Source organism: Triturus cristatus, chromosome 8 (genome assembly GCF_964204655.1).
Source record: "Triturus cristatus chromosome 8, aTriCri1.1, whole genome shotgun sequence".
Lineage (NCBI taxonomy): Eukaryota > Metazoa > Chordata > Amphibia > Caudata > Salamandridae > Triturus > Triturus cristatus.
In genome coordinates this window covers 1,214,686,460-1,214,699,618 of record NC_140591.1, presented here as the reverse complement: position 1 = coordinate 1,214,699,618, position 13,159 = coordinate 1,214,686,460, and the positions used below count along the sequence as shown (strand labels likewise).

At 45.5% G+C, this 13,159-nt stretch overlaps 1 long non-coding RNA gene across 1 annotated transcript in view; it reads right to left on the bottom strand.

Moving 5' to 3' along the window:
* The window catches only part of LOC146805614 (uncharacterized), a 30,291-nt gene extending 17,543 nt beyond the window's left edge, over positions 1 to 12,748 (bottom strand). The window contains exons 1-4 of the long non-coding RNA XR_014967863.1: positions 12,673 to 12,748; positions 12,471 to 12,581; positions 12,262 to 12,377; positions 12,107 to 12,183 (exon numbers count right to left, since the gene is read on the bottom strand). This is a non-coding gene — a long non-coding RNA (uncharacterized LOC146805614). The remainder of the gene's footprint in view (positions 1 to 12,106; positions 12,184 to 12,261; positions 12,378 to 12,470; positions 12,582 to 12,672) is intronic.
* Between the last annotated feature and the right edge of the window lie 411 nt (positions 12,749 to 13,159).

Genomic DNA, 13,159 nt, shown 5'->3' with positions numbered 1-13,159 from the left:
ACCCAGAGGGCTCCTTAGAGGTGCCCCCTGAAAACCTACCAGACTCTGATGTGCTCCCTGACTGGTTTCTGCCAGCCTGCCACCTGAGACACTGTTCAGATCTCCTATGGTGAGAGCGTCTGCTCTCAGGAGGTGCTGATTAACCTTCTTCAGCCGGCAAGCTTCAAAGAGCTGCCATCCTTGGCATGCGAATTTGGCTCCCCTCACAGGAGAGGATGCCACCCCCTTTGTCCAGGACCCCCTTGGCACCTAGAGAGGTGAGAAAATTAGCTAGTCTGGTAGGCGTGCCACCTCCAGGCTATTACCACCCCTAAAGTGGGCTACACTTTTGTAGACACGATTTTTCAGAAGAAGCCATCATTGTGATGGCATACTTAGGATTTCTGGGACAGGTTAATGTCCACTTCCCACAGGAAGTGATCATATAGGGGGCGTAGTGACCCCAAGGGTCAGTAGCCCATTGGCTACTACCCTATGCTCCCCTAATGCCTATAAATTCAGTATTTAGGGGAGTCCCTGGTGCCAGAGAAGTAGATCCTGATGACCTAAGTAGAGTGACGATACCGAAGAGCCACAAAATCAGAGAGGAGATAAGAAACCGCTGACCTGGTACTTTCCCCGCTAGCCTGTCTGCATCCCTCATCAAAACCTGCACCAAAGTCGACTCGTCCTGCAGCTGTTGACTCCAGAAACCTGGGAGGAGTGCCTGCCTTTGATAAAGATCCTAGACCTCCTTTGAACAACGTATCAATTCTCCTGCACCCTGCAGGAACTCTAAAGCAAAGACTACGAGGCCTCCAGAGCTGCCAAAACCCAACGCCTGAAGCAACCTCTCCACCCATCGCCCCACTGTCCGAGTCGAAGTGGGACAATGGTGTCAACGAGCTTCCACAGACCTCGAGTCCATCATGGTTTCTCACCTCGTGGACTGCCCCACGCTGCCTGCAGCCTCTGCACACAGGCCCCCTCAACTGCAACTGCTCCCGGTAAGAAAATCCGACACCTAAGATCACCTCTGCATCCGTCGCCCCTGGGCTGTGGAGAAGAGGACTTGAACCTACCTGTTGGTTTAACCAGACTGGCTGTCCAGCCAGAGCCTGCAGCCTCTTTCCGCAGTGACCTATATCCATAGAAACCTATTGGTCTCCTGATGCTGTTTTGCACCCAGCTGCCCCCGTGCCGATGTTGATGTACTGCTGGTGCTGCCTTGGAACTTGCCCACTACTCACCTTAACTCCTGTAGATTGTTCCCATATGTCACTGTACTGTACTTGTTTACAAAACTTGTTCTTCCTTAAATAGGATAACATTGCACTTTGTCCACCTTTTGAACTGAAAAGAATTTATATTTAAAAATGTACTTACCGGAACAATTTTTCTCTGATGCCTAAACCTACATGTAAATGCTTGCTATTTTTATGAATTGGTGTGGATCTTGAGAACTGTGTGTCATTTATGGATCATTGTCTGTATTTGCAGATGTCTTACACTCTTCTGTGTTAAGTTTAAGGCTGCTTGACCACACTATCCCCTAACAGAGCACTTTGGGATTGCATAGCAAGCCCCTGTCCACTGATAAGGGAACCCCCAGACTCTTTACACGATATATCAGATTTTTGATGTACCACATAAAGAGCCAACTTCCTACAGGAGGCTTGCCAGGAGAAAAGTTTGGTACTTAAAAGCCTGCCACGAGGACCTGAGTGACAAGGTAAACCTTTCCCAGCAGTTGGAGACAAGTTAGACTTGGTAATTTTTTCCACCACTGGAGGACGAGGACAAGGTGCTAAGGCTTGCCTAGGGAGGTGATACAAAATGCAGGAAAGAAAAACAGATTTTCACTGCTAAGAAAACAGGTTCAACAGGACCTTTCAGAAAAGATATCTGTCCTTGTGGAGACATCTTCAGGCCTTGCCATACTGGAACATTTGAAAAACAAAAATTAAATAAGACTGAATGTAAAACTTTTAACGGGGGTGAGGTGATAAACCTATCACAGCTGCCAAGTGACTTAGGCAGCAAAAAAATATAGTTTTGTCCTGCTCACAGCCTTTGGTACCAAAACATACAGCTCCAGCATGGGCTCAAAGGCAATGTGTCTGATTTTGAAGGACTCTGGCTGACCAGAAAAAAATTGACACTTCAGAGTAAGTACTTTTTCCAAGATAACCTGCTTGGTGTATCTGGCCTTAAATTCATCACAATTGGCCTGACATTGCTCTTAAGTCCTGGTCAACCATGAACTGTTATTTTTCTATCGCGCTTTATTTTATTGAGGTGCAGTTGCCTTCAAACTTCAAAGATTAATATCTCTTGAACCACATCCCAGATTTTAACATTATACATGTATTTTGGGTCATTATTTTGTCTCTATTATTTTGGGAATTGTATTATGTTGTTTTCTTGACTTTACTCAAGAAAAATCGTCCCTCTCGTTTTATTTAAAAGGGGAAATTATCTCACCATAGACCAAATATCTAATGAGTCATTGTAGAGATGTCATAATCCTAATAAGTAAGTGCAAAGTAAGCAATGGACTAAAAATATATATAAAAAATACAATGTATTAATAATGATAATCTACACTCTAGGGGCCTCATGTAGGAAGCCAAATACCGGTCGGTAACGGCCGATTTTCGGTAATTATACCGTTACCGCCCGGTATTTTGGCTTTTGGTATGTAGGGGGACAATTTCTGTATTCGGAATTTACCGAATCGGTAAAATTACCGATTCGGTAATTTTACCGATTCGGTAAATTCCGAATACAGAAATGAGATGTAGGGGGAGTGTGTGGGTGATGTTTGGAGTCGGTGAAATGCATTTTATAGCGCCTACAAGTGTGCAATGTGGCAGACATACATGCCCTTCGGGCATGTATGTGTGCCACATGTGCACACATGGCCGTTTCAGGGGTGCAACAGGGTGTCAATGTGACACCCTGCCACCCTTGCATGTGTTCCCCCCATTACCGAATCGGTATTTACCGATTCGGTAATGAGGCATACCTTCCCATCAATGGGAAGGTATGCCTCATTACCGAATCGGTAAATACCGATTCGGTAATTACCGAATTATTCCGAATCGGTAATATTTACCGACCAATTACCTACATATCATTTACCACTTCATAAATACCGAATCGGTAAAATTCGGTATTTATGAAGTGGTAAATGTGTCCCTACCTACATATGGCCCTAGGTCACTTCCAGTTTAGATGAATATCATATCACCCCTCCTATTATAGGTTATAATCTAAATGTTGTTTCATGAAGTAATTAAAAACATTCATTAAAACTAATGTGATCAATACAGTTTATAAAAACAGTAAAAATGCAATTGTTAAAAGACAGTCTAATCAATACAGTTGTTACAAAACAGTCGACGCAGCGTTTCGGTGACTTCTTGATGTTTAACACCTTCCTCAGGACTAACAACGTTTTATGCACTTAAAAATCTTTTTTGCTATGAAATTTCCTGGGGCCAGACTTTATAGGCCTTCTATGATTCTCCAGGAGCTGTTTATATCTTGGTCTTTCACCCAATGATATGTTTGTATATTCGTTAGAGCCACCGTATCACCTTCTTCTTAGAGTATTTATTTGAATTTGATAAAAAATGTCCTTCCTTTTATGGAATTCGAATTGATCCTTATATATGAATTCGCCACTGAGCTTGTATAACAACGCTTTTTCAATTGGCGCCTTTATGCTCTCATATTCGGAGGGTTCCACATATAGCCAGTCGGATCAAAATTTCACGGCCTCCTCGCTCTAATGGATTTCCGGGTTTGTACGTGTTTTCTTGACACACCACCGCACCCAACAGCTACCACGCCGCTGCTGGGGCAAGGTCACCGAGGACCAACTGACTACCGCCCTCGCCCTGAGACCACCCACCGACCCCACCGACCCAGACACCGCCGCGACCAACCTCACACAGTGGATCAACGACTGCGCCAACACCCTCGCCCCTCTCAAGACCTCTACAACCAACCACACCAACAAGAAAGCCGCCTGGTTCACCGAGGACCTCCGGATCTCCAAGCACACCTGTCGGAAGCTGGAGAAGAAATGGCTCCACGACCGAACACCAGACAACCACACAGCCCTCAAGAGCGCCACCCGCAGACACCACCAACTCATCAGGACCGCCAAGAAGACCGCCTTCAAGGACCACCTAGACAACTACGTACCCAACACCAAAGAGCTCTTCAGTATCGTGAAAGAACTCTCCAACCCCAGCTCCAACACCAACGACATCCCGCCATCTCAAGACCTGGGCGACTCCCTGGCCACCTTCTTCCACCGCAAGATCACCGACATCCACAACAGCTTCAACTCTGCCCCCCCGCACCCACCACCGAGTCCACCACCCCTGCGACTACCACTAGCACCAGTCGCCTGACCGTCTGGTCCAGCGTCAGCGACGAAGACACCATCAAAACCATGAACTCCATCCACTCCGGATCCCCATTGGACCCCTGCCCTCACCACATCTTCAACAAAGCCAGCGCAACCATCGCACCCCACCTCTGGAAAACAATCAACTGTTCCTTCGAGACAGCAACCTTCCCAGAAAGCTGGAAGCACGCCGAGATCAACGCCCTTCTGAAGAAGCCCAAGGCGGACCCCAAGGACCTCAAGAACTTCCGGCCCATCTCCCTGCTCCCTTTTACGGCAAAAGTGACCGAGAAGATTGTCAACGAACAGCTGAACCGCTACCTCGAAGTTAACAACATCCTGGACCCTTCCCAATCCGGTTTTCGCAGCAACCACAGCACCGACCCCGCCCTCATCGCTGCCACTGACGACATCCGGACCCTGATGGACAAAGGAGAAACAGCCGCCCTCATCCTCCTGGACCTATCAGCAGCCTTTGACATGGTCTGCCACCGCACCCTACCAGCACGCCTCCATGACGCCGGTATCCAAGAGAAGGCCCTGGCCTGGACCACATCCTTCCTCTTTGGCAGAACCCAGAGCGTCTGCCTCCCACCCTTCCGCTCCAAAACCACCGAGATCATCTGCGGCGTCCCACAGGGATCCGCCCTCAGCCTGACGCTGTTCAATATCTACATGGCCCCCCTCGCCCGCGTCGCACAACAACACAACCTCAACATCATCTCCTACGCCGACGACACCCAGCTGATCATATCCCTCACCGAAGATCCCCACACCGCCAAAGCTAACCTCCACAGAGGAATGAAGGCCGTAGCCGACTGGATGAAGGACAGCAGACTGAAGCTGAACTTAGACAAGACAGAGGTCCTCATTCATCAGCCTGGGACGACTCTTGGTGGCCCACGTCACTAGGCACAGCCCCGGAACCCACGGACCACGCACGCAACCTGGGGGTCATCCTCGACTCCACTCTCTCCATGACCATTCAAGTCAACGCCGTCTCCGCGTCCTGCTTCAACACCCTCCGTATGCTCCGCAGGATCTTCAAATGGATCCCCCTCAACATAAGAAAAACCATTACCCAGGCCCTCATCACCAACAGACTCGACTACAGGAACGCCCTCTACTCAGGAACTACAAACAAGCTCCTGAGACGACTCCAACGCATCCAAAACGCCTCGGCCCGACTCATCCTCGACGTCCCCCGCCGCAGCCACATCACACTCCACCTGAGAGGCCTGCACTGGCTCCCCGTCAACAAAAGGATCACCTTCAAGCTCCTGATCCACGCACACAAAGCACTGCACAACACCGGACCCACCTACCTCAACAACCGACTCAGCTTCCACACCCCCACCCAAAGCCTCCGCTCAGCCAACCTCGCCCTCGCCACAGTCCCTCACATCCGAAAAACCACAGCCGGCGGCAGATCCTTCTCCTACCTCGCCGCCAAGACCTGGAACACTCTCCCCACCATCCTACGACAGACCCAGGACCTGCTCGCCTTCAGAAGACTCCTCAAGACCTGGCTCTTCGACCAGTAGCACCCCCCCCTTTCCAGCGCCTTGAGACCCTCTCGGGTATGTGGCACGCTTTACAAATGCAGTGATTGATTGATTGATTGACTTTGAAATTATTGGTACTGTTTGAACTTAGAAGGTACTTCTCGGGGTATTTACTTCCTGTTTCTTGTGCCATAGCTATCATGAAATGGACAGAGATTAAGGAAGAGCAGAGATAAACTGTGTTTAGACCTAACCAGATTGTCTTTATTGGATTGATAAGGCTCCCCAACATTTTGGTGGTGTCTGGCCATGTTGCTTGTTTCAATTTAACACTTAATGCCTTAACGTCCTGACTTCCCACAGTCTCTTAAATGAATAAGCATTGGCAATGTCAAATGCTGTTGCTTTGAAAGTGCTTGCTGCTGGTATTGGCTTTGCCAACGCTTGAAGGATTATGACACAAGCATTTTCAAAGTTGATTGTGGTTAGCAGGTGTCTAAAAAATTTATTTTAGATTCTTCCAAGATGGTTATCACGTTGCATCCAGGCACAGCATGACAGCCATTGTGGAAGTATAAAATAAAATGATTATGCAAAATGGCCACCCATCCATGTTGGCTTTGTCACAGCTTGTACCCCAAACCTGCAAGTATTGGCAAAAGCAGCAGTGAGAGCGACTGGAAGTGGGCAGAGGAGAGACAGGGGTGTAGAAGGAGGTAGAAAGACACACCTAATGCCAGCAATGCTCTGTGACACAAGATTAGGATAGGAACAGAGAGATGTGGCTTGGAGTGTGGCAGAGAAAGATAGAGAGGCAGTTATACCTATGCTGATTGGGTAGATACGGAGGCAGAGATAGATGGGGAAGAAGGATAAAGGAAGTGAGGGAAAAACATTCCCACCATCTTCTATAGCTGAAATTCCATGGATATCTGCAAAAATAAAATAGCTCCCATATGTCAGCAGTGAAAGGGTACACTCAACCAATCAAAACATTAGACCTTGCCTAAAAGCTTCAGGTGCAGCTAACACAAAAAGTTGGGTGGAAATGATTGATTCAAGAGCAGATAATTGAAATAGAAAATAAAGAAATACAAACATGAACAAGGGGCAGAACCAAAGCGGTCTCTAATAGGCCTGGGCCAAAATTCGGTTCCGTTCGCGGAAATTGCGATAATTTGGCATTTTCGCGTTCCGCGGAAAGCGCGAAAATGTCAAAATTTCCGCGTTCCGCAGCTTAGCGATAATTTGTTTCTTGCTCGCGCTGTAAAATAATACATTCTCGTGTGCACGCGATCGCCTCACCTGAATCCCCGCATTCGCCGACAAGTTTCCCGATCCGGTCGCGTTCTCCATGAGATGTTGGATTGTTGGTAGCCATTTGCGCTGTCTCGCAAAAGTTTGCGCCCGCAGTAACGTCATGCGTCGCGCGATCACGTCTTTCTTCTCGCGATCATGCACCGCGAGACAAGTGAAAACAAGATGGCCGCGCCTGCGAGCAACCGCAAGGGTAAGTTGGCAAGCCGCGACCATGCAGAAAATACCGCGAACGGGCGGGTAAAAAACTTCCGCAACTTCGCGATATTTCCGCATGTTTGCGGAGATTTTTAACATTTTCGCGATAATTTGCGAAAGTGAATTTCGCAAATTCCGCCCACCCCTAGTCTCTAAATGATGCCCATCAGCCAGATATCTGTTTGCAGAGACTACAACAATATTCATGGTTATTCTACTTGGACAGTCTAGAGATCTAATAGAGAATAATGCAGGGGTCTCTCATTAATGAAAGTTTGGGCAGCCCCTCGAACATCACAATGCAGTTTAGCTTTGTACTTGCAGGCATTTAAAATTAGAAGCAAAGAGCCTTCTTTTGAATCACGTAGCATCACGCGAACGCCCATGCAAAACTTGGATAATATAGGGCCATATGCTCTAGCAATCACGGTGTGGACATTTGTGAAGGCGTACAAAGTGAAACATGGCCAAAACTGTGAAATAAATAAGATACAATTTCAACATGTTTCAGACTGAGGCAATTCTCGATTTTGCAGATGACCTTATTATCTCCTAATTATTTTCCTATGAATTGATTTGAAGAGTGTTTTCATACCAGGGCGAATATCGATCTGCTGCTGCAGCTAATCTTATTTTATAACAGCTTTTCCATATCGGCAATTATGCATGGTCTAATTTGTCACAATTTACACCGACATCGCGTTTTGATCAATTGATGTGAGAAGTACTTTGGAACAGCAGCATTATTGAACACCATAAAAAGATTAAAACACAGTGGAGGAAGTGGAAGTCAGTACTAGCCTTGCGTGAGGCCAGTGTCGCCTTCACTGCTGTCCTGCTTCGCGGGCACTTTCAACCGCAGTCCCTCCACTGGGGGTCTCCTATGACGCACAAGGATAAAATCTGCCTTTTCAAGTCCGGTTGGCAAGAGTAGCGGCTATTTTGTGGCGTGGGCCTCGGGCATTTTTCTTTTCGCATTGAAAACATGCTGATTTTTGCGTGTTCACATCCTGACTGGAGTATTATTTACATCCCTTGTCCTCCAGAGCGTTTAGCTGTTTTGTACAGTAAGCTCCTTAGAGAAGGAGGAAATGGTGAGTTTCATGTCACTATATGATACATGCACAAATAGGACCTCATTTACAATATTTTGCCACACAGCAGTGCAGCAAGCCGTCCTTCTACACTGCCGTGCATCAAAAAAAGGGCGGGAATGCTCATATGGCGCATTCCTTCCCTTTTCCCCTGCGCTGGCGCACAATTGGTGACCAGCGCCAATGTAGGCACCCTAGCGCCATGGTGCAAGGGTGTCTGCATTGTAGAGGTGAGTGTTTTTGTGCAAAAACAATCACAAGAAGTGTGTGCATCTTTCTATGTGTACTGCAGAATGCAGCACATATAGAAAAAGGAAAAACAAGGAGAAACAGAGTAGGAATCTGACGCATTCCCAGGTTTACAAAATCTTGTAAATCTTGGAATGAGTTAGGTTCTATGGATATTGCGTCGGAACACCCAAAGCAACACCCATGGAACGCCCCGATTACGCAGCGTAATGCGTGAAAGGAGGCCATATTTTGAAGGTCATGAAAAGCCACGCAGGGTGGTTTTGCATGACCTTGTAAATATGGACAGGCATACTGCGCTGCCAGTGCGTCAAACAAAGTGACGCACCGGAGGTTCAATGGGCTTGTAAATAAGCTGCATAGGGGATATTTACAAGGAAATGGCGCAGCGTGGTTCTGCACGCAATTAAGCAGTGCCGGCTGTGTCATTTAAAATACTCAGGGATGTACCATATTTACAAGAATAAGGTGCACCCAAGTGTTTTCCCTTGTGCTGGTGCTAAAAATGCTGCATTGCGCAACACAGCACCCTTGTGCCATAGTGCCTTGCATTCAAGAACAGACAAGGAGACCCTAAAAGTCTGACGGGACCAAGGGTGGACGTATGCTAAAGCGTACAATGGTCCCGTACAGGTTAGATAAGTACAATATCACAATTTAGTAATCAAAAATTGGAATTACAAGTAGTATCAATGCAAGGTACGGTTTTAATTCAAAATTGAGTGCAGGAAAGGCTAATATACAAGGGGGTGAGAGAGCAGAACGTGACAGGGTAAAGGGACATCAGCCAATTTCCTTACCCCAGGCAAGTGACTTTAAAAAGTGACTTTTCAATTTGTGAGAATGTCGATAAGCAGAAAGCCACAATCAAAATTACATCTCATACTCCACAGTCAGATACAAATAGAGTATAGAGTTGAAGATGTAGGTGTCGATGACGTTTCAATCCCAACTGAGGTAAAGGGATCTCATCAGGACTAAGCAGTAAAACAAGTGCCTGGGAAGATGCTAGTAGGGTAGGCGTCAAGGGCCTATGTAACCTCGATTGAAGATGGGCAGTGGTAAGGAGGGTAGCCAGAAAAGTCTTTATTTCTGCATGAGACAGCTGGGAACAATCACAGAAAAACAAAACAAAATTGCGAATACAGACCAGATACGGCACCATGTTGATAGTCGGAGGCCGCCTCGAGCCGGAAACCCAAGGTGTACCAGCCGCGGTCAGGAGAACGAGTATTGCCTGTAATATGAGCACCTCGATGCACTTGTTTTACTGCTTAGTCCTGATGAGATCCCTTTACCTCAGTTGATTTCCCTTTACCCTGTCACGTTCTGCTCACTCACCCGCTTGTATATTATCCTTGCGCTGCACTCAATTTTGAATTAAAACCGCACCTTGCATTGATACTACTTGTAATTCCAATTTTTGATTACTAAATTGTGATATTGTACTTATCTAACTTGTATGGGACCATTGTTCGCTTTAGCATAGTGCCTTGCAGCACACATAGAAAGAGCAAAAACAAGCAGAAATAAAAGTACTGCTCCTTGTTATGCCAATCTAATGCCTGCCTCTCAGTGGCGTTAATTTTTGGGGCTGCCTTAGATTTGCAAAACCTTGTAAATCTAGGGCAGAGTCAAATAGCAATGTGTGCTGCGGTGGAATGCCTATAGCAACACCCATTTCACGCCCCTTTAACTCAGATTCCTGCATGAAAGGGGACGATATTTACAAAGCAGCGTTAAACCTATAAAGTGGCTTAACGCCACTTTGTAAATATGGAGCAGGCATTGTGGCACTGGAATGTCGAAAAATGTGAAGTTCTCGTGGTGCAATGCCCTTGTTAATATGCCCCACAGACTCAGTGGCATAATGCAACATGATGGGACCTTGTAAAATATGGTGAGGGGGCCCAGCATGTCTTGACACAATCAAGCTGCAAAATGTGCGTCATCGTAGCAATGTTCTTACAAAAATGTACACCCCACGCAAAAACAGATCAAATTGTGAGATCATTACTGCTTCTAAATACATGTTGTGGTCAAAAATCTATACCGGCGTCTCCTGCTTTTATTTCCTCATGGAAGCAGTTTTTCAGCCCTTGCAGCCTAGCAGATATTTCCTCCACTTGTCATAAAGTCTGCTCCAGAGGTTTCCTTTTATTAAAGCAAACACATTTTCTCAAGGTGACCTTTGCATTTGACTTCTTGGTCTCTGTCTGGGATGTCCATCTCTCTTGTGGGATTTGTTTTCTTCCGATCAACAACCACCGCACTGTGGATGGCTGCTGCGTGCACACTCTGACCTTCAGCTGCTGAATTACGCTATTGACTGGAAAAGCAGGGGTACTTTTACAGCGCAGGAAGCAGCGATGTAACACAGGCGCCAGTAATATGAAATCCATCTAATCAGTCCTCCTACTGTAACTGAGAATGTTGGCGGGTGTTGAAGGTATTAAAAGACATCAGGACACATTACCTTGCACTTCTCAATCATGTACTGGCGATGTCATTGGATGGCACAGATTTCAACACTTATCACAGCTTGTGCTGTTTATGTGGTCTGATTTTTTAGAGTCACTGAATTCCTAGTACAGGTGAAACGCCCACACAGCACAGTCCTCATATGTTCAAAATGAAATGTGTGGTACATGGTCTTTTGCAGTAAATACAAATATTTCAAGTGCGACTGATCACTTGACCCTACCCGCACTGCATGGTGCAAACTGTCGTTTGCTCATTTTATAACCACAAACTTTTGAACATTCAAATGCACGATTTTAATTCATCGTCAATTGCTTGAAAGAAATATAATACAAAGATTCTTTACAAAAAATCAATTGTGTTCATGAAACTAATTTTAAACTATTGTATAAATGTGATTTCCCACAACGAATACATATATTCAAAATACAACAAATGTGTGATTACTTTGTTGTTTGTCCCAATACATTTTGGGATGCCCGATCCCTTCTTCAGGTAAACTGTAGAAATAAAAACATAAACATTTCTTGTACAAGCTCTGCAATGGTGGAAAAAGTCACATAAAACTCTATACGAAATAAGCAGAAATCTGGTTGAAAAAACCTAAGCGGTACGTCCAAACCTGTACATGCTGCACCTCAACCAGTGATACTCGTTAGACACCCTGTGCGTGTGTGGGAATCCACTCACGTGAAAATACGCAACTTACCAACAATGCTTAATAACCAACAAACGATCCGCAGTAACATAAATTACTGTGTGTAATAGGAAATTCTGCTGAGAACCAAAAAAAGAAAAAATGTTGAAAACTGAGTGTGCAAATATGGACTCTTTGATATATCAGCTTGCTGAGACCTTACCTGGCACTGGAAACACCAGCTGAGACCTCTGTAGTTTAAAATGCCTCAACGCCGCAAGTCCTGACTCAAATCGGTAGCTGAAATAACGAATGAAAAACTTCTCAATGAACCATCTGGATACTGAATGTAACATGAAATGCCAAATCTACACGTACCAACAACGGAATAAAACAATTCTCCAAGCGATGAAACAGGCACATAGAAATTTATCGTATGAGTCCTCACTTATGCAAAGCGACACCTGACGTCTCTCAATGGGAAGGTAAACAACCTAATGCAAACAAAGTGGAGAGAGTACCATTCTAGCTGTGAAACTATACATTTAAGACTAAACATAGTGTTTGCGAAAAGAACGCTATGTTACCTTGAGATTGCGGCAAAAACTGCTTGGAAAACGACCCCCTTCGAAATGGCCACTTCACTGTGCATGTGCTGCGCAGCCCACTGCCTTCATGCTCCCATTCACAAACGCTGCCTGTGAACCGTAAACCAGAAGTCAATCCAATAGTGAAATCAAAAATGTCCCGCTAAGAACGCCGATCAACACAACGCGTCTCCACTATTACCTGGATTGTCGTGAAACTCCCGTGCGAATCACTCTATTTATCACTAGAACGCCAAACAGTTGCACGTTCTCCTTCCCTGTCGGTTGATAAACTTGCGTCAGAGCCATGAAAATAAACGAGGGACTATCCATTTGCCATAAAAACGAAAACAGCGGCCATCTTGAAATATCGATGTGAAGCAAAAATGTCAACTGCAGTCTCCCTTAAAAATAGTGTTCACGACAATTCCAACCAAGGAGTGATGATACTGTGCACGGTGAATGTAGAAATAAAGACTAAATAGAATAAAGTAGCCTATATGAAATAAGCAGTAACAAAGTGAAGTGTACAGTGTTAGTCCATCTGTACGTACCTTGATGCCTGTAATCAATACAAAGTACAATATAGACCACAATAAAATGTTGAAAATTGAACCATACAGTTAGGTTGCATACATTAAATGGGAAAAAGAATCTCTAAGCAATACATTAGCTTCACGTTAACTCAA